This window comes from Dipodomys merriami, unplaced genomic scaffold (genome assembly GCF_024711535.1).
Source record: "Dipodomys merriami isolate MVZ:Mamm:240054 unplaced genomic scaffold, mDipMer1.0.p SCAF_5, whole genome shotgun sequence".
NCBI lineage: Eukaryota > Metazoa > Chordata > Mammalia > Rodentia > Heteromyidae > Dipodomys > Dipodomys merriami.
The window spans coordinates 62,928,901-62,955,900 of record NW_027206068.1 but is presented as its reverse complement, the minus strand read 5'-3'; the positions used below and the strand labels follow the sequence as shown (position 1 = coordinate 62,955,900).

General features: G+C 46.8%; 1 protein-coding gene across 1 annotated transcript in view; it reads left to right on the top strand.

The window, feature by feature from the left end:
- The first annotated feature begins 861 nt into the window (after positions 1–861).
- Positions 862–27,000, top strand: part of Plxna4 (plexin A4) — a 421,273-nt gene continuing 395,134 nt past the window's right edge. Inside the window, exon 1 of the mRNA XM_069996788.1 lies at positions 862–1,479. The gene's annotated coding sequence lies outside the window, so the exon portion shown is untranslated. The remainder of the gene's footprint in view (positions 1,480–27,000) is intronic.

Below are 27,000 nucleotides of genomic sequence, written 5' to 3'. Positions count from 1 at the left end.
GTTCAGGGGGGCAGACCAGTGTGCCTCCCCAGGCCATGTCTGCGCCCCCCTCGGCCCCACATCGCCACAGCCCCGGTGGCTGGGGAACAGGCCAAAGGGACTCCCGGTGGGGTGGGGGGGGGTCATCGTGCGTGCCCGGGAGAAGGGGTCGAGCCGGGTTGGGGGGGGGGAGGGAGATGGAGAGCGCGACCGGGCAGGGAAGGCGCCCCCGGGCTGGTCCCCCTCGGCTCTGCCGGCGTCTAGATGTCAGCCGCGAGCTCCGAGCCAGCGCGAGCGAGCCAGGGAGGGAGCGGCGGCGGCGGCGGCGGCGGGGAGGGGACTCGGAGCGGGGAGGGCGGGCGGAGGGGGAGGGAGGGCCCATCGAGCGCCAGGCAGCTGGAGTTTTTTCGCAGCGCTCGGCCGGGCTTCCACGCACAGCGGCAGCGGCGAGCCGCGGCGGCAGCGGGAGGCCCGGCAGCTCCGGCGGCGGCGGCGCGGGGGGTCGCGGCCCCGCTCGGTGCCCCCTGCAAACTTTGCGAGCCCGCCAGCCCCGGGGCCCGGGGGGGGGGGGTGGCGCACGGCGGAGGAGGTCCGGCTCCGACCCGGGCCGAGCTCGCGGCCGCCGCCGGAGCCGCAGCCGCAGCGGCAGCAGCGCCCGGCAGCTCCGCCGCCGCCGTCACCACCAGCACCCGCGCGGCCGCCGCCGCCCCGCGCCTCCCCGGGGAGCAGCCCGCGGCTCCCGCAGCCCCCCGATCCCCGGCTCCGGAGGAGGAGCACTGCTCCGCGAGTCCCCCGGCAGGGGCGGGGACAGCGGCGGCGTAGCCGGCCGGGGGCTCGTGGGTGGGGGGTGGGGGTGGGACTTGGGGAAGGGAGGGGGACCCTGCCCAGCCCCGGCGGGTCCCCAGCGCACTCGCTTGCGCCCGGGGAAAGCAGCCCGACCCGGCCGGCATGGGCGGCGCGGAGTGACGCCGCCGTGCCCGCTTGGCATCAAGGACATTCAGCCCGCGGGGGTGGGGACGGAGAAGGAGGGGTGTGTGTGAGAGTGTGTGTGAGTGTGAGTGTGTGTGTGTGGGGGGGAGCAGCCCCACGTCGCCAGACCCGCAGCCCCCTACAGAGCTCGCCACTGCCGCTCGGGGCTCCGGGGCTCCGGGCTCTGGGGCGTGCGTTCGGAACCAGCCACGTCTGCTGACCTTTCTGTGGACATTCGACCGCCCACCACCTTGGACGCGACGGGAGGAGCTGTCGAGCCCCCCCTCGGCGGGCTGGGCAGAAAGGCTCGGATCTGGGCGCCTGCCGAGCGGCGGCGGCGGCGTGGCCGTGGCCCCGCCGGCTTCCCCGGTGCCACCGCGGGTGGTGGAGGCTTTGCGTTTGGGGCTGGGGCTGGAGGAGGCAGCCACACGCGCGCACACACGCACACGTTCGGAGGAGGGCGAGAGGCTCCATCTGCAGTGTCAATGCGGCGCTCCCGCTGAACGAGGGGGACGAACGCGGCGCCCGCAGGTAAGGAGCCGCCGCCGGGGGGCGGCTGGGGCTCGGGGGTGGGGTGGAGGGGCCCGGGCGGGCCGCGGGGAGGGACCACGGAGAGGGGGTCGTACCCAGTCCGATCCTGGAGTCCTCAGCTGCCCCGGAGCCAGCCCGCTGCGCGCACACTCGCGTGCACACACACACACACACAGAGGCACACGCCGCACTCACGCACCTGCCCACGTCCCACCTGGACACCCGCGTGGGCGGCAGCGCACGGCCGGCCCGAGCAGGGGATTCCCCGGGGCTCGTTCTCCTCTCCAGCTCCAGGACGCAAGACTTCGGGTAACCACTGGACTTGGAGGGTGCGATTCGGTACCGGATCTGGTGTTCCCCCCCCTTTCCTCCTAGGGAGGCTAAGAGGAGGACCCCCCCCCCCCAGTTTCTAGCTCCTTTCATCTCTAGCTGGCTTTTTTAATTTTAAGAAGTCATGGGAGATGTTGAGAGACCCGCCCAGTGTAATCGCGGCTGCACCCTGGCCTTTTGGACAACCTGGGATTTTTTTTTTTAAATGGGAGACAGACGGACAGACGGACGGACTGGCTGCTATTCGGGCAGATTATTTGGAGAGCGTGGGTAGCCGTGGGTGCGGGGAGGAGGCCACCTCAGCCGCCGGGGAGGCTGCAGTCCCGTAGGGCGGTGCATACGGAACCGACGCTGCGTTTCCCCAGTAAGAGGCAGTGCAAACGCTTTCCTGACGCGCGGCGTGGCCCTGCTTCCCCGGCATATGCTGGGATCTCCATGGTGAGCTGGCCTAGGGAGAATGCTGGGGCGGGGGGTCCAGATCTGCCTTCAAAGAGAGGGTCTCATCACACCCCCAACTGCTGCTGGGGACCTCGCAGGCAGACAGGGGCTCTGTTCCCCCTCCCCTTTCCCTGGGCACGTGGGGCCGGCTTTTCCATCTTTTCCCCATGCCTCTGGCTCACACCTGTCACAAGGCTTTTGAGGTGTGTGTCTGAGAGAAAAGAACTAGAAACGGGGAATCGAGAAGGGGTGTGTTCAAAGAGACGCCCCCCTCAAGCCAAGAGGACTGTCATGGCCATGTTGGCGCTGCCCACCCTAAGTAGGCGTTCTTGGGTCTGCCAGCGTCTCCCAAGAGCCCAGCTCTTCCTGCCTGCAGAATGGCTCTCTGCAAAACCAATGGCTCAAGGTGCTGTTTTCCCCAAAGCCACTTCTGTCCCTTTTCCCCTGGCTGGGGTTTTCACAGGCTGCTCCTTTTCAAACTTTTTCTGGAAGAGGTAGAAGGTGATTGGGGATGCAAAGGGGCCATTTTCATAATTCCCATCTGGAGGAGGAGAGGAGGAGGCGGCGGCGTCTAAGAGTAACTTCCTTTGAGGCTCAGTTGTAGGAAGAATAGGTTTGATGTATCCATGTAGCAGGCTCCTATGTTTCTATAGCTGTTCCTTGGAGATGGCTTTGGGGCCACCTGGGGAAAAATTGTAGTAAGGTTGTACTGCCAAATAAAATCATGTGTTTAGAGTGTCTGTGAACCCACCAATGAGAGAAATGTGTCTTCCAAAGGTGTGTGCAAAGAACGAACCGTTAGCTCTAGGTGGTCTGGCGGGAAGGGCACAGAATTTGGGTTGCTTTTGAAGATCCTGAAGGGGGATGCACAGCAGAAGGGGTTCCCTGCACCCCCAGCTCTGCTATTTCCAAACTTTTTTTTTTCAGTTCCAGAAAAGATCTTTCTCTCTGTCTGTCTCTCTCCCAGACTAGGCTGGGGAGAAGAGCAAACGCCCCAGGAGGGAGATTGTATTCCTGCTGGGTGGGATGTGAGTTGCCCTTTGATTGATTGAAAAGGGTAGCTAGAATAAAGCAAAGCACTCACAATGGGGAGACGCCAGGCAGGAGGAGAATATTTTCTTTTTAAGAATGGTGGGCGTGTGCACAGACTTGGGGGTGGGTACCCATACATTCTCAGAGTCTAGCCCAATGCAGCTGATACATCCAACTGTGTGTGACAGTGAGGTCCAACTCTTGTCCTCTGGGCAGTGGCAAAAACAAAAGCAAAAACAACCTGGCCCCTTTCTGTGCCTACATCCCTTTGGAGTATGTGGAGAGGGAGGTCTCATGTTCGAGTAGAAGAGCATATGATTTCCAGCAGGATTAGCAAGCTCCAGCGAAAGTGGGTGTTCCCAGTTAAACATTCCCTCACAGGACGTGGAAGGGGCAGAGGTTTAGGTGCAGATCTTCCTGAATTGTTCATCTCTTCTGTCGTCCTCTGTATATTCCTCTGCCTCCCTCCCTTCCCCCTTTTCTTTCTTGTATGCTTGCAGCCTCTGGGTCCATCATTATAAATGTGAAACCAGCAGTCAGTATGCTGGTTATAAACTGAACATCAGGATTCGAAAAAAAAAAAATCCTCAGACTTTCTGCACTGAGTGTGAGATTTGGTCTCTAGGACCAGGCGGGCATTTGTTAACATCTGTGCAAAGCTGGCTGTACACCTTTTCATTTCCCCCGCCTGGCTGTCTAGTCTGGCCCCATCCTTCTCTCTCCATTGCTCTTCTGTGGCCACCCTTCTAAGTTCTCTGGTTCTCACTGGAAGGCAATCGACCACATACAATGACAAAAGACCCCCCCGCACAGACCCCTGCACAGATACTAGCCACCCCTTACTGTGGCTGCACTAGGCCCTAACACCTCTTCTGTGAACACTTCACGTGGGACACCCACAAACTTCTCCTTCCTGGATTCCTATGAGTCTCCTCTGGGCTTCCAGGAACCTCCCCTTGGATGCAATCATTTCTGGAGGAATCCAAGGCAGCTAACTGTGTCCTTCTCTGTATCTCCTTCTCCTGCTCCAGCTCCCTGCAGTCAGCGAAATCTACATAGCAGAGTATGCCTCTACTTGTGGCCCCCCCCATTCTTTTCATTACAATGCTGGGAATTGAATGGGGGGGGCTTTTTTTTTTTTTTAAAGAACAGCAGCATTTTTTAAATGAAGAGAGAGCTAAGGCTGATGGGTGAGGGACTACTCTTAGCTCATAGTTATCACCAGGCTTTGCTGCAAAAGAAATTGCAGCCAGTCTCTCTCCTCCTAGCCAGCTGGGGGCATTTCTTAGCTACTTCTCTTCCTTCTCACCAGAGAAAGCACTGAACAGACAATGCACATCAGAGACCTGTTGGAGTGGCTCTGTGACTGGCCATGATGGGGCAGCAGCAATCAGGGGAAAATCAGCCCTGATCTTGGCTCTGATTCCTCATTGCAACAGATGTTCTGGGATCTCTCCTCCTTTGTTTGTGTCCCATGCTAAGCCATGAGTAACTGGTTCTGACTCTGAGCAATTGAACAGGGTTCTTTTCCCTCCTTTATCCAATGTCTCCTTCCTCTCCACCCACCCCAGTTTGCTAATCCACCTCGTGGTTTTGTGCACACATCCGCTGGCCCATTCTTCCTCAAATCTGTGGCACTCCAAGAAATCAATATAACATGAATTTAATGACAGCTGGATGATTAAGTGTTATTTATATTTAAGAGCGACATTAAAAAAAAGACGTGATGCTAATAAATCAAACGGCGGGTTGGGAGACACACATGATTAGGGCAATTGCCCTGTGGGCTTCACTGAGCAATGCTTGGTCCACACCACGCAAGGTTTGATCTGCCCTGAAGCAGACACTGTCGCTTTAAAAGCGACAGTCCTCACTGCTCCCTCCTCTAATGCTCAAAGTCCCCTCCCTGTCCTGACTTACTCTTTAGTTTCCAGTCCTGCTGCACCGTTCTAGTGATGACAGGAAGGTGGAGCCAGTGGGGAGAATGAAGGGGGTGGGGAGAGGCAGAGAACCCGCTGCTAAGGGGTAAGAGGTGGATCTTCCACATGAAGGCTAGCAGGAAAGGGTCCTAATTTGGGATCACAGGACTTATTCCAGAAGGAAGCTGCTTCACGTCCCCCCGCCTATATCTTTGTCCTTAGGATTATGTAGCCTAGGCTTCCCCAGGGAAAAGGCTCCAAGGACCCTGAACTTGCTTTTAATCCTCATGGAAATGATGGGAACAGAAAGTAGTCCTAATTCATGGTGATAACGATGATGGTGGTGGTGGTGATAATGATGATGGTGGTGGTGATGATGATGATGAAGGTGATGATGGTGATGCTGATGGTGTAGTCCATGTTGTAGAACACTTCCTTGGATTAGGCATTATTTTAGACCCTTGTGGGGGTTGGCTCTTAAGCATTCTGCTGTGGCTATGTTTTCAGTGATGAAGAGGAGAGAGTTTAAGGACTTTGTCCAAGGTCACATAGCCAAAGAGTAGGTAGGGCCACACATTAACTCTAAACAATCTGACCCAGATTCTTCTTACTTAGCTGCTTGGGCCTAGCATGTTGCTGCTCTCTGGGAGAGTTGCTCACATCGCCCTCCCCCCACCACCCACCCCCAACCCCTCCCCCCCAGCAAAAAGTTTAGAATGGCTCTCCTTTCTCTCTTGAATCACCTCTGGCCTCAAACAAATGTACTTTTTCTTGGTACTTCAGTTAACCCATGAGTCAAGAGGGGCGAGTTTTATTTTTAGCTGTTGGTAGATTACAAGGCTACATGGGTCTTTCTAGCAAAGTGCTCAGTTAGTTACTGAAGGCTGGCAACTCCCACGTTCTCCTGGGAGAAACGGAAAAAAAGTGAATGAGTGAAATTAGTTTTCCATCTCTACTTTTGTTTCTGGGAGAGTTCCAAGTCTGGCGGAAGTATGGTTCTCTCCAGTGACTTGTGCATTGGTGGTGTGGTAGAAAGAACTTCCTCACTGCATCCTGACAGTAGCCCTGCAGATGCGTCTTATGGATTCCCATTTTGATGGCCTAGGAATTTAGGATGAGAAGAGAGTTTAAGTGAGATGCCCCAGTCCCCAGGTTGCTAGGCAACAGATGTCAGGTTCATTCTCTGACAAGAATTTTTCCCATTACATTGCTCAAAGGCAGGGCTCCATACTTGGTCTTTCATTCATTCACTGACTGTAGGGCTCAGGGTGTGGGGACCCAGAGGCAAGGGGCTGTCATGCCATGCTGTGGGCCTAGTTGGCAGTTGAGACAGAGGTTTGTTGGAAGTCCATGCCAATGGTGTGTGGAGGGGGAGAATGGACCTAGAACACCTGGTTGATTTGGGCAGGTTGCCTTATGGATAGAAAACAGAAGCTAGAGACAGCATGGACTGAGGCCAGTGATTAGGTTTTACACTGATGCTAAGAGGTGTATGTGTGGCAGTGAGGTACTAAGAGATCATGGAATTGTTCTACCCCAAAGCCAGGGCTAAGCTGTCAGACACAGGCTTCTCTGCTCTTCATGTTTTACAGAATAGCCACAAGTGGAGCTCTAGGGTGTGTGTGTGTGTGTGTGTGTGTGTGTGTGTGTGTGTGTGTGTGTGTGTGTGTGTGTGTGTGTGTGTGTGTGTGTGTGTGTGTGTGTGTATTTTCAAAAGACACACTTTTCCTCCGTGCATTATTTATTTGGCTTTCCCCTGTATTGCAACCTGAGGGAAAGTTCTAGAAAACTTGGGAGTGTATCAAAGGGATGCACTGGGAGTTTTATTACCTCCCACCTAGGACAATAGTAGCCAGACACGATGCAGAATTAAACCAACAGGTGCCTGCTGACATCTCAGGCACCATCCCTGGGCCTGCTAAGCTTGGATATCTCCTCCCCTCCTCCGTGTCGTCGCCATGAACCAGGATTCGCAACAGCAAATTGGATTTTAGGATGTTTTGTCACTCTAACACAAAACAGATCACTAGCTAAGAGGATCTCGTCTCTGCAGTCAATGTGCTCAACCCAGCCCTGTGCAATCAATTCCCGAGGTCTTACACGGAAGAGTCTTTTCATTAGGAGGTGTGAGGACAGAAGCGGTTGAGAGCAAAGGGTCACTGGAAATTTAGGAAGGAGAACTACAGAAGTTCAAAGACTTCTCTGGATATCAATGTAGCTCAGTTTCCTGTCTGACATCCTTACAGAACTCTTGTCCCGTGAGCTCAGCTCATTTCCCTACAACAAGAAAGTGAACTAATTGCTCCTTGGATTTGGCCCAGAAGTCAAGAGAACAGAGATTAAGCAAGGCAGAATTGGTCTACTGGTTCTTTTTATGTGGAAGGAGCAGAGAGACAGAGAGAGGAGGGCGCGTTGAGGCAGCAGACATCAAGGTGTGTGTTTGAACTATGTGGAATGTCAACCTTCCAAGTAATACTGGAAAAGAGGAATTTCCTAAAGTTTATTCCATGGAAACATGAATACAAGTTATGCGCAACGATTGCCAGGCCAAATTGACCGTGGTGCAAAGGATTAAAGGAGTTCCCGACTTCGGGACTTTTCCACAAGGATTGAGGACTACACAGGTAGATGCAAGTGAAGAGGACCTGAGATCCAGCTAGCACCATGTACATACACATGAATGGGACATAGGTCTTTATTTGTCTTCATTCTTGACTGTGACACATTCCATCTGAATGTTTTCATTCTACTGCGTGCTGGGTCCTGGTGATGGTGTGTACCTTCACACACCATGTGCACCTCAGGCATGTGTACCTTTTCTTAGAGTCATGAATAATTCTTGTATGTTTTTTTTTTTGCTTAAATAAAAACAAAAACCACCGGTGGGATAGGAAAGGCTCTAGACATGTATGCGTGTGAATCATCCCAGCTCTGTCTTCGTAGAACCAGTTTTGAAATGAAGCTGTTGGTCTAGAATGATTTTTCAATGTTTTAATATGTGTGTTGTAGAAGTCTCTACAACACACACACACACACACACACACACACACACACACACACACACACACACACAATCAGATGCAAACAAGGTCATTCTTGTCAAAGGCAAGGATGCCTGAGCATATGCTCTGGCCCTCTGGCCCTCCACTTTGGCCTGCTTGGCTTCCCTGGAGCCTGGTGTGATGGCACCTGATCGAGGGATGGGCTCTCTGGGAGAGGGGAAGACAGGTGAGAAAGGAAAGGAAGGTCAGCCAGAGTTCCCAGTGGAACACCACTGCTGCTCAGCCACTCAGAGGGGATCAGGGCAGGTAGATATAGCCAGCAGTTCCCCCGTCCTGGTTTTTCTTTTCTGCTGTGGTTAATTGACCACAGGCCACTCCATCAGGTGTCAACTCCCTTGTCGGTTGTCAAGATTGGTGTTTGGGGTCAGGTCCCAGGGGCTGGATTTCCATGTCCCAGGGTACCTGAGAGTGGGAGGGAGCGTCCTGACCGTTCTCTCTGAGGGAAGAAAGGCAATCAGAACTTTAGGAAGAGGGAGGTGTCATGGAGCCACTCTAATGGGAAGTAGAAAGAATGTCTTGAAGCTTGGAATTGAGTAGGTGGGCGAAATATAAGTGGAACCACACCGATCTGATCTGGGAAATTACAATTTGGGAGATCAAGGTCATAGGTTCTGTATTAAGGAACACACGATTCCTCAGGACTGAGTCCAGGCAATGAACAAAACAGGGTAGGATGTACCAATAAAGCACACCCCAGTCTCATGGAGCTGTGGTAGCATTGGCCAACTACATGGGGAGTGGGGGCAAGTCACTCGCCTTAGATCCAAACAGAAATGATATGAAGAGTGCAGACCTCTCTTGAAGTTATTACTCATTACATTATATGATTTCTGCTCTTGTGAATGTAATGACTTTATTATTTCTTACAGTTGGCTAATACTTGATAGCAGTTATTAAATTTAATATATTAAAAAGAGTATAGGTGTTGGTCAGATTCCAGGTGCTTTGCCTAACTTTGAGACACAGTTGTCTTCCAAGCGCATTCGTGGAGTGGTGTGGGGCATACCTGGCACATCCGCTCATATAAGTTGAGTGGCACAGCTACTGGGAAGCCAAAGCTTGGAAGAAAATGACCTCAGCTACTCTCTAGTTTTATTTTGTTGAGGCCTAGCACATTTGCTAGGCACTTTGAACCTCCTTTTTGTGTTATTTTAAAATAGTGTTTTTGGTGCCAGTCTTGGGGCTTGAACTCAGGACCTGGGTGCTATCCCTGAGCTTTATATTGCTCAAAGCTAGCACTCTACCACTTGAGCCATAACTCTAATTACCCCCCCAACCCCCCCTCTCTCTCTCGTGATTAATCAGAGATAAGAGTCTCACAAGCTTTCCTGCTCAGGTTGGCTTCAAACCATGATCCTCAGATCTCCACTTCCTGAGTAGCTAGGATTACAAGCCTGAGCCACTGGTGTCCAGCTGTGTTGGTTATTTTTGAAGTGGGGTCTCACTTTATGCCTGGGTTGGCCAGGGCAGTGATCCTTCTACTTGTCACTTGGGGATATGTGTCCAGTCATTGTGCTTCCCCTATTGGGTATCAGCACATACCACATACCAGCCACTAATTGAGGTGGTTCAGTTTGTGGTTCTCACAAACATTTATGCCCAGACTATCCTTGAACTGTGATCCCTGATTTCTGCCTCTCACATAACTAGGATTACACACTTGAGCCACCATACCTAGCTTCCTCTCCTAGTTTTAAGAACTGTTGTACTGAAATATAACACAGCAGAGGGCATCTCTGAGTAAAATACTTTCTGTAAATCATTGCTTCTAGCCAGCTCTGCTGTCCCTCTATTAAAAAAACATTTTAAAAACAAAACAGAAAAACCAGCTCTTGTGATTGGAAGCGCTTCTCAGGTCAGGCTGGTCAAAGGACTGATGGTTGTACTCTTCTTGTGTCACTGTCCCTGCTCTCCTCCCCAGTCGATGTGGCTCCATCTTCCTCCTCTAACTTGTCCTTAACCACTGACTGATGTGAGTGTCTTACTGGCAGGGACCTGGGTCTACCTGAGAGTTCTTTCCTCCCTATTGCTGGACAGGGGCAGCCTCTACTTGAAGCAGTCTTTTGTGCAACCAGGACTCAAGTTGTCCTTTCTCATGATGACAAAGAAGCTGCTGCTGGTAGCAGCAGAGATGACCACTGAGATTGTATTTACAGCTTGTCCACTCGATCCAAGGGTTCTGGATCTGTAGATTCAATGAATGCAGGTTGAAAATAGAAAAAGATGAGTGTATATGTATTGAGTATGTTTTCTTGTCATTACTCCCTACATAATATGGTACAACCACCATTTACATGACATTTCCAGTGTATTAGGTATTATAAGTAATTGAAAGATGGTTTAAAATATATTGGAGGGCATACATAGACTATTTGCAATTACTACCCCATTATATGTAAGAGTTTTACATATAAATCTTCAGATTTTGGTATCCATAGGGGCTCCTGGAACCCATCCCCTGCCAAACCAAGGTCAACTAGATTTCCTTCTGTGTCTAGATTGTTTTTTTGTTTTTTTTTTCCCCCCCTCGTCGTGGGGCTTGAACTCTGGGCCTGGGCGCTGCCCTGAGCTCTTCAGGTCAAGGCTAGCACTCTGCCATTTGAGCCACAGCTCCACTTCTGGATTTCTGGTGGTTAATTGGAGATAAGAGTCTCATGGACTTTCCTACCCAGGCTGGCTTTGAACTGCAATCCTCAGATCTCAGCTTGCTGAGTAGCTAGGATTACAGATGTGAGCCACCAGTGACTGGCTTTGTGTCTGGATTGAGAGGGGACATTTCTTAGATCTCCTAGTATTCCCAGTGTTCAATTCCAAGCTTTCTTCTCTTGAAAGAGATTGATAAATATTTCCTGAGCCTGTAGAAGTGGGACAGGTAGGATACAGTAGTCTTTTCATATTGATGACCATAGACTTGCAGCTTCGTTTTCTATGTGACACTTGAGGTTGGATTAGGTGCTGATAGTTTGGGAGGACAGGCCAAGCTGCATTCCTCAGAGCCTCTCAAAGACTAGTCGGTAAGACCCCTCCACCACCATGAAGAAAAAAAAATTCGTGGCCAAGTAAGTTCTGCAACTAACTACCTTGTCTTGTGAATTCTTCCTAGACATTCAAGGTGCCTTGTAAGCATATTAAAGCTGAAGCAGACCTGCTATTGAGAAACCTGTTTATTGCTAGCCAACTGTTCTTCAATATGTTTGGTAATAGGGGTTCACTCTGTGTGTGTGTGTGTGTGTGTGTGTGTATATGTGTGTGGTGTGCATGCATGCATGTGTGCGTGCATGTTTTAAACCAGCTGGTATCTTCTGGAACTATTGTTTGACAGGAAACATTTTGAGCCTGATTTGAAGCTTAATGGTAGAGCTCTTGCCTAGCACGTGCAAGGCCCTGGGTTTGATCCTCAGCACTGAGAAAGAAAAAACAAGCCGAGCGCCCATGGCTTATGCCTGTAATCCTAGCTACTCAAGAGGATGAGATCTGAGAATCATGGTTCTAGGCAGGAAAGTCCATGAGACTCTTATCTCCAATAAACCACTCAGAACACTGAAAGTGGTGCTGTGGCTTAAGTGGTAGAGCGCTCGCCTTGAGCTGAAAAGCCCAGGGACAGAGCCCAGCCCAGAGTTCAAGCCCCATGACTGACAAAAAAAAGGGGGGAAGAAAGAAGGGAGGGAAGGAAGAAGGAAGGAAGAAGGAAGGAAGAAGGAAGGAAGGAAAAACGAAGGGAGGGAGGGCAGATTGACTTGATGCTGGCTTCCAACCAGAAGCTTTTAAGTTCAAGTTTTGTTTCAGAGAAGAAAAAAAAGATCAGGGAAATAGATTTTCTGTATTGGTTAAAACTTGTTAGGGACAACTTTCAGAAGCAGCAACTTCCTTGTGCCCTTGTCATTTGTTTCTGAGCATCTCAGAAATGACAGTGAATTGACCCAGAAGTTCTGCACTGATGGCCACACAGCTAACTTTCAGGTGTGTGTTTTCCAAAGGGACTGTCTTAAGAAGTGTGAATGCAGCTTAGACAGGTTGTGGACTTGTTTCCAACAAGTAGTACTTTTTTTCTATTACACATTATAGATCAAGAGGGATGTTTGCAAACTATGTGAGTGATGACAGTCACTCTCTCCATTTCTTTTTCCCAGCCACACTTATTGAATATGAGGCTTCAATATAACTGACAAAGATAAATGCTTGTTTATCAAATTAATGAAGGAGGATTGAGTTGTGAAGACACAGCTGCATGAATTTTTGGATGGTTGAAACAATTTTCTCCTGGACAGGAAACTTTGCCACCTGAGAGAGGACAGGCAGGAAATTTCTAGTTTCTGATCTGACTGTAAATATATGGTATTCACCATGGGAGTAGTGACCCAAAGAGCAAAGATAAGTATTCCCCTAGGAAGCATCTTCAACAGCTGGAATTTACAGAGACAATGGTGTGTGTGTGTGTGTGTGTGTGTGTGTGTGTGTGTGTGTGTGTGTGTGTGTGTGTGTGTGTGTGTGTGTGTGTGTGTGTGTGTGTGTGTGTGTGTGTGTGTGTGTGTGTGTGTGTGTTCATGAGTAAAGGGGTAAAAGAAGATAGCCCTCTGGTGGTATTTGGGTTTAGGTCACCTGGGGACACCAGCTAATAATTGGGAACCACATGCCCAATTATAGGGCCTCTTTTCCCTGCTCTAGCTGAGCACCATACTCCATTCCAAAGCAAATAACAGTTGCGAACACACACACACACACACACACACACACACACACACACATTAACAAAATTCCCCCAACACTCATTCATAAAGCTTTGCACTGGTGATTCTATCAGCATTAAACTGTTTGGTGACTGAGTTTAGAATTATAGGAATCGGAGAAATGAATTAGCCATAAATCAAGTCCCAGCAGAGTTCGAACCCAGCTGCAGTGAGTTTTAAACTAAACATATCTTGCTATGATGAAGCAGTTGTACGTCAAGCACTGGAGCTCTGTCACTCTTGACTTTGGAGAAGTGTGGCAGGCACAGCACCCTTTGAAAGGAAAACCCTGACAACAGCTTGTATTGATTCCCAGCCATGCTGGGAAATTGCCACTTCATTTCTTCTTCATAAACGGTTGGCTTTCATTTTTTTTTTTTAAAGAAGGAATCCTATTTGTACAGATCCAGCAGAGCTTTGGGGAGAGGGCAGGTGGGAGAGGGCTCAGACCCACAGGGGACTATTCATTACATTCTCTTTGGTCCTGCTCAGGCAGAGTCACACAGAAGGGGAATCTGGGACTGCTGGTGTCATGTGGTTTGTTTTCCTGCTCGGACCATATTTGATTTTGCTGTATGTGGGGGGGGGGGATCTGCACAGAAAAACAACAAAGAGAACACTTCAAGGAAATGGCAAAAACTGTCATGTTTCAGTGACAATTGTGGTGTAATAGGAAATCATTTATGTAAGTTACGGTGTCCTCTGAATGGAGCTTGTTGGAAATGTGGCCACAGCATTTTTCCAGGTCTTTTCCGCCCCCTTCTCCTGCAAAAATAATCCTGAGGTTTTCATTTCTCAGAGCAATTGAAGAAGTATTATGTACTGACCAGGGAAATAGGGAGACCTAGCTTCTAATCCTAGATTTGCTGAATAGCTTCCAGTGAGTTCTCTCCGGGCGAGTCCTCAATTTCTCTTTCTTTAAAGTCAGGAATAAGCCCTGGCTGTCCCCACCTAGAGCGGGGAAGGTGAGGATGAATGTGGTCATACATATTAAAGGCCTGGAGAGCTTCAGAAGGCAGATTCTATTTACACACAAGGTCAGAGGAAATCAAGAAGGAGAGACTGAAGAATGAGCTAAGCCTCTCACTACAACACCTTTAGCACCTCCTGTGTTTGCTGATGAAGATCTATAAGAGATAAATGCCTCTTGCCAAGGGCTAGAAGAGACAATGCAATTGGGCTCCCTGGAGATGGTGGCTGGGGAGGAGGGTGGGTGTTAGCTCAAGAGACAGAGGCCTGGGTGAGGCCTGGTAAGGTAGCAGTTTAAACTGAGGACCTTGAAAAAACAAAAGAGGCTGTGATATTCTTCAGTGTCCACCTTTCACTGTACTCCTCCAAATATATTTGCATGTCTTATTTAGAGAGATTAGATGTAAAATGATGGAATAAAAGGTACAGACATATGGCTCATCAGTCAATACAGTCAGTATCTATTGATCACCGACTATGGGCCCAGCACTAGGCAAGAGCAGGTGACAGGTGAATAGCCTAGCTCCTGATGTTAAGGAGTTTGAGTGCAGGGCGGCCATAGCATGAAGTATATAGAGAGATGAAAGGCAATGTGGCAGGAAGAGGTTGCCCTGGGAATTATAAGTGGAGCAACCTGTGTAGCTCACAAGAAGCAGAACAAGGGGGGAGGGGGCGGGGAATCCAACAAAGATGGTTTTGTGAACATGGGAGGAAAGGCTCCGGTAGAAGATGTACCATGAGCATGCATGGAGAGGTTTGAGAACAGACCCTCTGCAGAGTTTACTCTGAGTAGGGAGGAGGGTAATGGGACCCATGCAAGTATCTGGCTAAAGGTAGGCAGTGATCAGGCTAGGGGATTTCCAAGGCAAAAAATCAACACAGGTACTTGTGTAGAAATGTCTAGATGTAAGCCATGTGGAGAACTGTTGGAAGCTGGTCATTCTAGTAGCCAGGGGGACCTTCGAGGGGATTGACCAGAGGAAGTGGCAGCTGGTACCGGGACTTGAACTCAGGGCCTTGAGTTCTGGCTCAGTTTTGTTTTTGTTTTTGCTTAGAATTAGTACTCTACCATTTGATCCATGCCTCTACTTCTGGCTTCTTTTCTTTCCTTTTCTTCTTTTCTGGAGGTTCACTGGAGATAAGAGTCTCAAGGATTTGGCTGTGTAGGCTGACTCTCTGAACCATGATCTTCAAATTTCAGTCTTCTGAGAAGCTAGGATTACAGGTGTGGACCACTGGCTTCCGGTGAATGGGGTGGATAGATTTGAAAGGAATGTAGGAGAGAAGCTGATGATGGCTGTGGTGGTAAAGCTAATGGGAGCAAGGGAAGGGAAGTTGGGGACCATCTTATAGCTGTCTGGCATAGGCAGCTTTGTAGAAGGTAATGTGGTTACAGAGCTAGAGGTTTCTAGAAGGAAGCTAGGTTGGGGTGAGTGTTGGGGTAGGAATGATGCTTTCTTCTCCAGGTATGGGGAAGGGATGTAGGATTTGCCACTGGAGGTGACCAGAGGCCAGCAAATAGGAGAGACTTGTGTTCAGGGCAGCTTCATCTCGTGTTTACCTATGCTGTTTATGTCTGGGCCCAGTTGTGGACTTTAGGAGTTCACTTTGGGATCTGGCAGCAGCTTGGTAAAGAAACAAGAAGACCATCTCTGGAATTTTACAGTTGCAGGTTTCATGTTTGGAATTAAACATGCTATCCTGAACCATTTCCTTGAGATTTGTCTTAATAGCACCCAAGGTATCTGCCTTGCCTTAGGAGGGTCCCACTATTATCTAATGGAAAAACGACGATTCAGGGAGATTGAGTAGTATTCAGACTCTTACAGAGTGAACTTGGAATAAAGGTGGTGATGCTCTTTATTCTATACATTAGGTTGTTCCCTTTCTTGGTCTATGCCCTCCATTTTCAGTGAAGACAACATTCAGTCACCAGACCTGGTGATTAAAATTTTAATTCTTCCCTTTAGTAATTGTGTGTGTATGTGTCTGTATGCGTGCGTGTGCATGTGTGCGTGCACGTGTGCACGCATGCATGTGTGCTAGGACTGCCGCTTAAACTCAGGGCCTTGTGCTCTTGCTTGCCTTTTTTTTTTGACTCAAGCCTAGTTCTCTACCATTTGAGCCATGCGCTCAACATCACTTTTTTTTTTTGCTGGTTAACTGGAAGCAAGAGTCTTACAGACTTTTCTGCCTGGACTGACTTCGAATCACGATCCTCAGCTCTCAGCCTCCTGGGTAGTTAGGAATAATGCTTTTTTATGCCCAGCTAGGAATAATGTCTTATTTCTCCAGTCTCACATCCTAAGTAGTAGGAGGCAGCTTGCACAGTCAAGGCCTGTAGGGAAGATCTGGCTTAATCTGGAGTATTAAACAAAGGCTATACTATCTGAATGCCTTTTGGTGGGACAGTGCCTTGCAGTAAGGCACAGACTCTCCTCCCTGTGGTCTTGAACCTTCGCTTGGCACATCTATAGTGAGGGTATTTGGGTGAAAATGCCAAATACAGCCTTATGCCAACCAGTGTTTGCTTACTCTTTTTCCCAGTGGGCAAAAAGAAATAGATTAATACGGTACCGAGTGCTTAGCATTCCGCAGGGTAGCTTTGCAATTCAGTGGTCCCTATCCAGTAGGAGGGATGGAGGGGGCTGGTGGTGAACCTTTCAGACTCTCTGAGCACAATCAGAGTGCTCATATGACAGCAGCTATGGGAAGCAATCTATTGACTTTGAGCAGAGTTTGGGACATCTGGCTTGCCCAACTCCATGGAGACCTTTGGCTCCCCTGTGCTACCAGGAAAGATAATCATCCTTTTATGGGGGAGAGAGGACCCTCACTGCAGAATTTCTGACTAGCCCAGGCACTGTGCATGTCAGTCCTTTAGAACCAGGAGCTCTGAGAGGTCAGCCCCACGCTGTGCCTTTAGCTTCAAGATATCAGTGCAATCACAAATGAGTTGGTAGATCTGGTCTTGACTCTGGATTGTCAGGCTGTCAATAAACACAGCTGTCCTGTGGGGGTACCTCATGGAGAAGAGCAGGGGAAGAGGTGGGTTTTTCTTTTTTTTGGGGGGGTGCTAACTTTTCTAGGAGCCCACAGTATGCCTCTGTACACAACCTTGTGCATTTTCCACTGCTCTCTGTATATGCTATGCTGTAGCTGCATCTCTACTTTCAGAGAACACAGCAGCTTCCCCAGTTTATCTGGTGACACATTATTTCCTTACTTGAGGACCAGAAGGCAAGATATGGTACCCAGAGAAGGGAAGTAACCTAACCACAGTGCTCTGTGGCCAGGACTGAAGGAGAGAGCAGTGCGCACTGCCTGAGTGTCAGGTTATAGCCCTACACAGATCTCTCTACTGTGGCGGGGCCGCCAGGACTAGGATGTTGGGTTTCCTCCAAGGTTATCTCCAAGCCTGAGACAAAGGTAGGGTATCTCCTTTCCTTACATTACCATTTTAGTCTTCCTTTTGAAAACTTTCCACTGGCCAGTGGGTTATCAAAGGGGTCACTGGTCCTAAGGTCACATGAAAAGACCCAAGAAAGGAGATGAATGCTCAAAATATAGAAGCCCAGGCCTGACTGCATGGCACACTGGTGTAGTTCCTTCCACCCTCCTTTATTCCTCCTTCCAGGACTTCAGTCTAGCAAGACCAACCCTTCTTGGCAAATATTCTAAAATAGACTTATTAAATAATTTGTACAAACTGTATTTATGTTACTGGCTGTCATCATGGAATGAAATGCTATTTTGTTTGCATCTAGGATTTGCAGTGAGGTAATAGTTCTTCTGTTTTAATTTCACTAGGTTTGTTTTTAGAACGCTCAAGAGAGCTAGAGTAAAAAGCCGAAGGCATATCACAAGGCCAAATATGGAAAACAAACTCTCGGAATGTCAAATAACATTTCCTTAGCACATATTGTTTTGAAAGAATGGCATTTTCACCTCAAACTTAGATTTGCGAACTTTAAAATATTACTGGGCATGGTGGGGTTTTTAACTAATGAACCAACTTTGCAAATAACTTTATACATATTCTAGATGTTAGATGGGTCCAGGCATTTTTCTCTGAAGATAGTAGTTTTCTGAGAGACTCTCCAAAAAGTTCATGCTGCCAAGAATTTCCTGGTACTTTGCAATTTACCGTCTTTTATTTTTGCTATTTCCCTTTAGTTAATTGCAGACTTCTTGAAAGCAAAGCTTTGTCTCACACACATTAGGAGCTCCCTTTGGACCCAACATAAGATTGTTTGATTTTTCTCTTCTCCTCCCATATGAAACTGGACTTTTTGAGCTTGAAAAGAGTATTAGAAAGACTGGATAGCAGAAGACAGTACACATTCTGAAATAACTTGTACAGGAAGTGGAAGCAGTTTCCTGAGAAAGTCTGCATAGGTGTTTATGCTTCCATTTTATCATTCTTACTTCCGTGGGATGATGATAGAGCACCCAATGAGTTAGGGTCAAAGGACTATATTGCCTTGTAGGGATAGAAGTTGCTTCTTTTCTAACACGGAAACTCCACTAACTTTGACTCCCTTTCTTCTTGAACCAGAACAGTTTGAGGTTTCACAAAGGTAGAAACATTAAAAAAAATGATAAGGACATTAATTGTTAATGGTCTGTTTTCTTTTGGGGCATGGGGGATGAACCCAGGGTCTGGGGTATATTAGAGAAGCATCTGGCCTTAAACTTCAGGCAATCCTGAAGTTTGTTTCTCACCTTCCCAAATAACTGGGATTATAAGTAAATTGTCTATTTTCATCCATTTCCCCCAACTCCATCCATCTTTATATGTATGTATGTATGTATATATATATATATATATATATATATATATATATACACATTTTTATTGTAAAATCCATCCATCTTCTGTGAAGTAAATGTTAATTTTCAGAGTTTTATCAGCTCTCTTTCCTCCTCTTTTCTCTGAGCCAGACATCCTGGCTGAGCTGGCATGTTGGGTACATCTGTAGAGAAGGAGAACAACCCATACTTGGTGACACATCATCCAGTTCTTTGTCTAGTAAGGCCTTTCCACCTGGACTGAGAGTGAATTGCTCTTTATGGTACAGCAAAGACAAACCGGTCACAATTTCAGGAGGCAGGGATCGAAAATCCTGAGGTCAAACTCATCTTTATGTATATGTTGTTGGTTATAAGCTCCCTTAGAAACTAGAGGCAGAATCAGCCCACCCTCATTTTTTGTATGCGTTTTACATATTTTTCTGACATCTAGTAGTTTTAAACATTCACTTAAAATTTTTAAACATATTTATTACCTTAAGTTTCCTTTGGAGTTTGATGAGTTCGATTGGGATAAGCAGATAACTTTAAACTTTGTGTTATCTCCTTCAGTGGGTTGAAACTCACTCTAATACCTAACGAATGCTCTCTTATTTATCACATATGACCTTCACAAGTCCTAGAAACTGTCATCTGCATGTTTGATAAATGTGACTCTCAGTCTTCATTCAAATTATTGATTAAAAATAAGGAACAGCATAGTACCAAGAAAAGAACCCTTTGACATGGCATTTCCTAGGGACTGTCTCTCATGGGTTTGACAAATAAGCATTGAGCCACCTTCTATGGGCCCGAGAAGTAGTAAAATACCAAGGACCCGCCTAGACTTTGGAGGCAGATGGAACTGGCAGTGTATCCCAACCTGTGCCAACTCTGCCATTGGGTCAGACTATTGAAAGCAATGGGAATTCTCCAAGCCCTGCCCATCTTTGCTAGTCAGCAGACATAGCCAGTTCCAGGAAGACCTCCCTCTGGGCCTCAGCTCATCTGTCAGGCAGGGTAAGAAGATCTGCTAAGGTGGTGCATCACCTTGACCATCCTCACTCCCCGCCCCCCCCGTGGGGAGCATGTGGCCTGCAGAGACCTCCTTTCTTGGCTCTAAGATATTGCAAATTTTTGTTATCATTTTCTGTACGTACCAGGAAGTGAGAAAGCTTATGAAGTACTGGCTTAGCGATTTGATGAATTCACTTGAAGGAAGCTTAAAAAAAAAAACAGGTACAGAATTACCTTGGTTATAGTTTTCAGCTTAGTCTTCAATTGGGGCCAGAGGATAACATCCTTTGAGTGCTGAACCACAGACCTAATGGGAGCCCTAGGTAAGAACAGAGTCACAAAGGGATCTATGCTTGCCAAATTCTTGAGCCCAAAAGGCACAGATTCCCAGGATACTATTTATAATCAGCCATCTAGATTTGTTACCTTCTAACTTTCCAGTGAAAAATCATTCCTGTCTTTTGCTCTCTAACAAACCCAGTAGTGCCCATTGGGATAATGTAGTTGAAGTGCTCAGTGTAGATTCTGAAAAAGATTTTTAGAGTTGCCAACTCTGGGTCTGCATTTCTGATTCAGTACTTGAGATGTTAATTAACCATCCCCAGATACAGATTAAAAGTAACACGCATGCTATTATCTTACATGGTTTAAACAGAAATATCTTAAAAGTACAAGTTCTCCTCTATTCAGAATTCACTTTCTACACTTCTTACTATGATGTTGAAGACTACCTGACCAGGAAACCAGAGCCTGGGGCTGAACATAGCAGGAACAGGCCTTTTTCATACATATTATCTACTGGATGCAGGTGAGCATAGCCCATGTTAGCAGATACCCCATCCTACAATGCTTAGCATAATCATCAGGCCCAAAAATACTAAATGGAAAGTTCCCACAGTTTGTAAGTTTAAACTTGTGTGCCCTTTCTAAGTTGTAGTATTAAATCTCATGCCTTCTCAGTCTTTCTCACCCAGGACATAAATCATCTTTGTCCATCATATCCACACTGTGTATGCTACCTGTCTGCTTCTCACTTAGTAGTGATTTGTAATCAGATCAACTATCATAGCACTGTGGTGCATGTGTTCAAGGAATTCTTAAGTGATGTAGTAGCCTAATGCTATATGCAATACCTATGTGGTTTCTCTCCCTTCATCTTATCAGAGAGATGATGGAGAGAGACTGTGTGTGTTTATGTGTAGCTACTTCCACATTGGCATTATTTTGTGGAAAGATATGATTATGTTTGTTTTATTTTTACTATTGATTACTGTTGTTAATCTCTTTCTGTGCCTTATTTTTTTTTTTACAATAAACTTCATTATAGGTATGTAAGTATAGGAGTAAGTACAATGTAACTGGTATTTGACATTATCTGTGATTTCAGAAACCCAGTGGAGTCTTCAAAGGTGTTCCTTGTGGATAAGGAGTCACTGCCATAATTTACAGGTACCATCCAGTGCTAGTTCCTATGAGGGCATGCTACATGCCTTCCCTGATATTTAGTTTATTATTAAAAGAATAAAATAGTCTATTAATGACTACTATGACAGTGATGTGACATATTAGGGGAGAACTAATTTGCACAGGCCTTGGCACCTATTAAATGCTCAATATATGGAGGTGTAATACCGCAGGAATCATTCCTTTCTCTTCAGAACTAAAAGTTGTTCTGCTTCTTGCTTCCCTGTGTTGGGTTAAAATAACTTGAATTTCTTGGTTTATAAATAGCCACACCTGTTTCTAACACTGGGCTTGAATGAGTCGCTAGCCTTGAGTTTCTACAAGCACATGGAAGGGAGGAAGAGCAGGTGGCTGTTTCTGATGCATCAATTCTGGCTCTTCCTCTAAGTATGACCTCTTCAAAATATTTATAGGAATTCCTCCATCTCTGGAAGAACCAGAATTTCTCCAGAGTCTAGATTTAGCAGCCATGTTTATATATCCAATCTGGGCTCGATTTGGCCATTCGTCTTGCCAGTGAACACATGTAAATAAATGTACAGTATTTTTATAGGACCTACAGAGATGTCTCAGATAATGTATTTTTCTTTCCAAGTCATAGTGATGATGACTGGATTTTTTTTCAGGTTTTTTCCCAGTACTCTAAATTCACTTTAGGAGAGAGCAAATAGGAGACTTTTGGCTCGAAGCAATAGCTAACCATTAGTGGGTAATTATTGCCTGGAGCCTACCTGATGCCTATGCCAAGCATTGCAGGGTAGGGTATTTGCTGATATTTGCCTATAACAGACTTAAGCTGAAATGGTCCATTGGAGTCAAAAGGGGTGTGTTCACACATCTACAGAATTTGTTTTCCTCCCTTCATTCAATAGAAAATATGTATACAAAGAGTCTATCTCTGCTTTCTTCATCTCCAGACCTTATTCCCTGGACAGATAGCCTTCCACTTTATAGTAAGGGCCCCTGAGATTTGCTTGCATGGGTTTTTACCACGTGTGGTCAGCTGTCACATTCGGAGTCTTTGCCCTTGGCTGTCAGGACATGCTTAGTTCTTCCCCAGGTAACTCAGCTCCCAAATCAGTAAAATCTTGGTATGCTGGCAGACTTGAAACATCAGATTATTCCAAGGAGCACTCTTGTTGAGAAAGGGAGAAGCCATTGGTCCACTGTGAGGAATGGTGATGAGACATATAGAGAGGGAACAAAGGTTTTGGGAGTTGAAGAATTTTAAGTGTGTCAATGTTTTCTTGAAGATGTGTGGGCCTCTGTGAATTCAGCTGGCCCTGAATGAGATGGTCTTCCTACTATAAGTCACATTGTGTGGAGCACTGTCCCTTCTTCTCTCTCCTCTGTCTTCCTCAGTCCCAGGATCCTTTTCACAGCTATCTTCTACTCTTTATCACATCTATAATGATTACCAGCTCTGTATTCACTAAAACAGTCCATGATCCAGATGTTCTATGCTATTCCTGGGGAGTGTGTCCTGATATTTTTGATTTTAAAAACAGCCATCGTATCTCTATCTGTATTTATATTCATATATCTAGTTATTATCAGATATTCTATCTCCATCCAAATGTGGGCACCTTTGGACTAAATTGAGAAGTAGTTGAATTTTGTTGTCAGTACTCCATTAGACTTGTCATTTCTACCCCTTTCCTTTCTTTAGATAAGATCCCTATTGCTTTGTACTGTAGTTTATAAACCTACAGCTCAAGGGCAGTAAGAGCGAATTCCTTTCCATGCTTCATTAGCCTTCCCTTGCTGTATCTCTATGCTGGGAAGTCATTGCCCTTTTGTTCCGCCAAGATACCTTCTGCCCACCAAATTCTGGTTGACTAGAGAAGACAGCATTCCCTAACATTCCCCACTTTTTACTACATAGCCAGATCAACCTTTGGGAACTCTGATGTAAGCACTTTTCATGTCCTCCCAGAGTTCTTTTGGCTACAGGGAAATAACAGTAGTTGAAGAGGAACACTAGGGTAAAGGCCACTGAAAGAGAGCATGATGGTAGACACAATGACACAATATGTGAATGGCGTCCTACCAACACTTTGGCAGATGTTGACTGGTATGAGAGACTTGGGTAGAATCTTACAAACCATTCAGGGAGGCCCCATGCATGTCTGCTGCTTCATTTTCTGTTTGCAGATTGGGCTTGGAGCCGCTGTGTCTGGCCCCTCCTTTTGCATTTCATTTCATTTGTGGATAGTGGCAGGAAGCTCTGCCTCTGAGCTGATGATGGCTGTCATCCCTTGGCTTTTCTGATGGGTCTGGGGAACTTGGGGATGTTCTGGCAGTGCTGTGAGCCTCTTGGGACAAAACATGATTAGTGGTGATGTGAAAAATAACTCAAGGGGCCACTGGGAGCTGCCTTTCCTCATGTCCCCACACTTGCTTTAATCTGTGTCCTCAGAGAAAATGTGGACCTGGGGGTGAGCAGGTCACAGGCCACACCTGGTGCTGGCAAGAATGGACCTCAGGATATAGACTCTGCTGAGGTTTCCAGATCAGCTACTCTGTGTGTGTGTGTGTGTGTGTGTGTGTGTGTGTGTGTGTGTGTGTGAGAGAGAGAGAGAGAGAGAGAGAGAGAGAGAGAGAGAGAGAGAGAGAGAGAGAGAGAGAGAGAGAGAGAGAGAGAGAATATGAGGTAGGCAATCAGACAGCAAGCTTTCTCCCTGTAAGATATACCCAGAAGCTGATTTCTCTGGCAACCAGAATGAGGAAAAAGCTTATTTTTGTGGTGTTAGAGCCCCTTGATATTTTGGAACTCTGGGCCAGGCAGGCCCCCCCCCCCCCCGCCATGGTTAAGGAGCAAATTCTATCTACTAGTAGGACTCACCCTGCTTGCGCCCCCCCCCCCAACCCCTCGCTTTCCATGAGAACTTGTCCTGGGCAAAGCTGGGCCTAACACAATGTCCAGTTCAGTTGGAATTCCTTAGCCAGCTTTGGGGGAGGAGCTCGGTCACCTAACGCACTTTGAACAGAAGGGCATTTCTCTGGATGTTTGTCTCCAGGGAAATAAAAACCCAGGTTTCTTTTCTTCTGTGCTGGGATTTGCAGCTCAAAGGGGGTGGAACCCCAGCAGGAAGACATGGGAGTCTCAATGCTCACCTGACTTCCAACGGCAGAGGTACAAGTAATCAGATCCCACTTCGGCTCTGCACACCAATTTCCTCCTTCTCACTTTCTCAAGCTTTCCTGATCGGAGGTGTGTCACAGGAAATTGAGAGCTGGTGGGGGAGCAGGGTTCTCCCTCAGCATCCCTACGGCTGTTTCTAAAGGGTGGGTCATGTGACCTCCTAAGCCCAGGAAGCTTGGGGCAAAGGTAAGCCAAGACTTGGGAAGGGGAACAAGACCAATGAAGAACCCTAGACAGATAACTCCCGCTTGAACTTCTTGTTTTGAGAGGGAGTAATTGCTGAAAACAAACATTCTCCTCGCATGTTCTTTTTTTTGTGTGTTTTTTACTGTTGTAAATAAAGGTTTAAGAGTTAGGTCCCTGGCACTGAAGTTCTGGGACACCATCTTGGAATGGCTTTTCCAGCCCCAATTAACATCCTTCCTGCTAGTTGCATTAACTCTCACCAGGACCTTTCCTGTCAAAAGGAAGAGGCGGGGCAAGCACTTAGCTTCCCACAAACTGTCAACTCTGGCCACATCTTGGCTGCACATGAGGCATTGATTTTACATGTGTCCCTTCAGCAAACCTGCTAATAAGATTCTTTTCCGTCCTCCTCTCCTTCCTCCCACCTCTTTCAACCTGGCCTTGACTCCTGGTCAGACCTTGATTACATGTCTCATTGATTCCATTCAGCTATTTATTAATACACTAATTAGTATGTTCATTTAAAAGAGAATGACACCGCTTAAAAAAAAAATAAATGTACAGAGGTTCAGGTTAATGGGAACCTGTGTTTATTTAACATTGATGCCTGGCCTGAAGAGGATTCATTTTGGATGTGAAAAGGACATGGAAGTTTTTCTGGGGTTTAAATCACTTTAGCTGACAGTCACTAACACCCTTTGAAATATGACACCTTGAGTCATGTTTTATTTTCCTTCTGTGATCAGATAACAGCATGATTTGAAGGGAGAAACTAGAGGAAAGTAGAGATGCAGGGCTGCCTGGACATAGTCTCTCCTAGAAAGCTCTGCTTATATATGGAGACTCTCTGGCCTTGGGCAGTGACAAGAAAGCTTCATTTACTTATATGGCTGTAGGGCCCTCAAACATCTTGTAATGAGAGAGGTCTGTCCATGGACAAATGTTGCTATTCTGGTATAGGCTTGTTCTGTTGTTCTTGGGTTGTTCAGTATAAACCAGGGCAGGCTAATTCTGTAGCAAACATGTCATTTCTCAGTAGGGGAACATGTTGTGGTCCAAGGTAAGTTATTATTATGTGAGAGAATTTGCTCTACACAGTCATTTAGGAACCAAGGTTCCTTCTATTCTGTGGCTCTACCATCTCTCGGGCTTTGTAATTCCTTACTGGTTCCTCTGTGTCATGTTAAGATAGGCTCTTGCCTGTAATCTTAGCTACTCAGGAGGCTGAGATCAGATCAAGGTATGAAAACAGCAGGGAAAGAAATTTACATGAGATAACCTCTAATGAACCAGCAAAAATACCCAGCTGGATGTGTGGTTCAAGTGGTAGAGTACCAGCCAAATGGAAAACCTGAGCAAAAGTGTTAAGCCCCATCCAGCACGAGTAAAAGCATAAAAGTAAATGAATGAATGAACTAATAAATAAAAGTAAGAGAACAAATGAGAAAGCACAGTAGTTTTTTCCCCCTTATTTTGGAGGGACAAATTCCAGTACCCCTGAATCCAGGAAGAGAACTGAATCCTGTGTACCAGCACTACAAGCCCATGGTATTCTGTCTGATAACTGTGGTGACCATTAATCAAATAACAGGCAGAGATCATATACAATATGGATATACCAAACAACAGGCTGGTGACAACCTGGGCAAGACGGAGTAGGATGGTGTGAGATTTCATCATGCTACCCAGAATGGGGCCCAATTTAACTTATGAATTGCTTGTTTCTAGAATAATACTTTTGGTCTACAGTTGATTGAGGATGAGTAAAGCCAGAGAAAGCAATACTATAGATAACGCAGGATTGATGTATGTGTAGAATTTGATAGAGCTGACATGAAGATCTGGACTGGGATCACTATTTCTCATAGACAGCAGAGTCTGGGCACTACAGTCCTCTAATACAGGATCCAAGTGAAGCTGCAGAGCAGCCTTGAGGCTGAACATGGCCAAGAGAGTCATCAGGACACCTTCAAGGTGGCAACACTATCTACTTTTCATCAAGATCAACCCCCTAGCTCGTCACCTTTTCAATTAAAAGATAAAAAAAGATCAACGGAGGAGGTATTTTCTAAACTTGGTGGAGACCAATGTTGAAAAAAGAAACCCAAAATAAAACAAAAAAAAAAAACTAAAGGGAATAGAGCAATGGTTATAAGAGCCTCCAAAGGAAGTAATTTTGTGTTTCAGAAGTATTTAGGGAATGGTTTTCCTGTAGATGTCCAAAGAACTAGATTCCTAGGGTAGAGCTCAAATAGTCTCTTTATATTACAGGGAGAAAAGCAAAACAATGTATATAGGATGCCAAGAGCTACTGGGGACCATGTCATCATGGTGAGATGGTTCGAGAAGAGAAGAGATTGATTTTTGAAAAGATTCACTGTTATCTATCTTTCACATCCTCATTGTCACAAAAGTGAGTCCTAGCCAAATCCTAGTCCCAC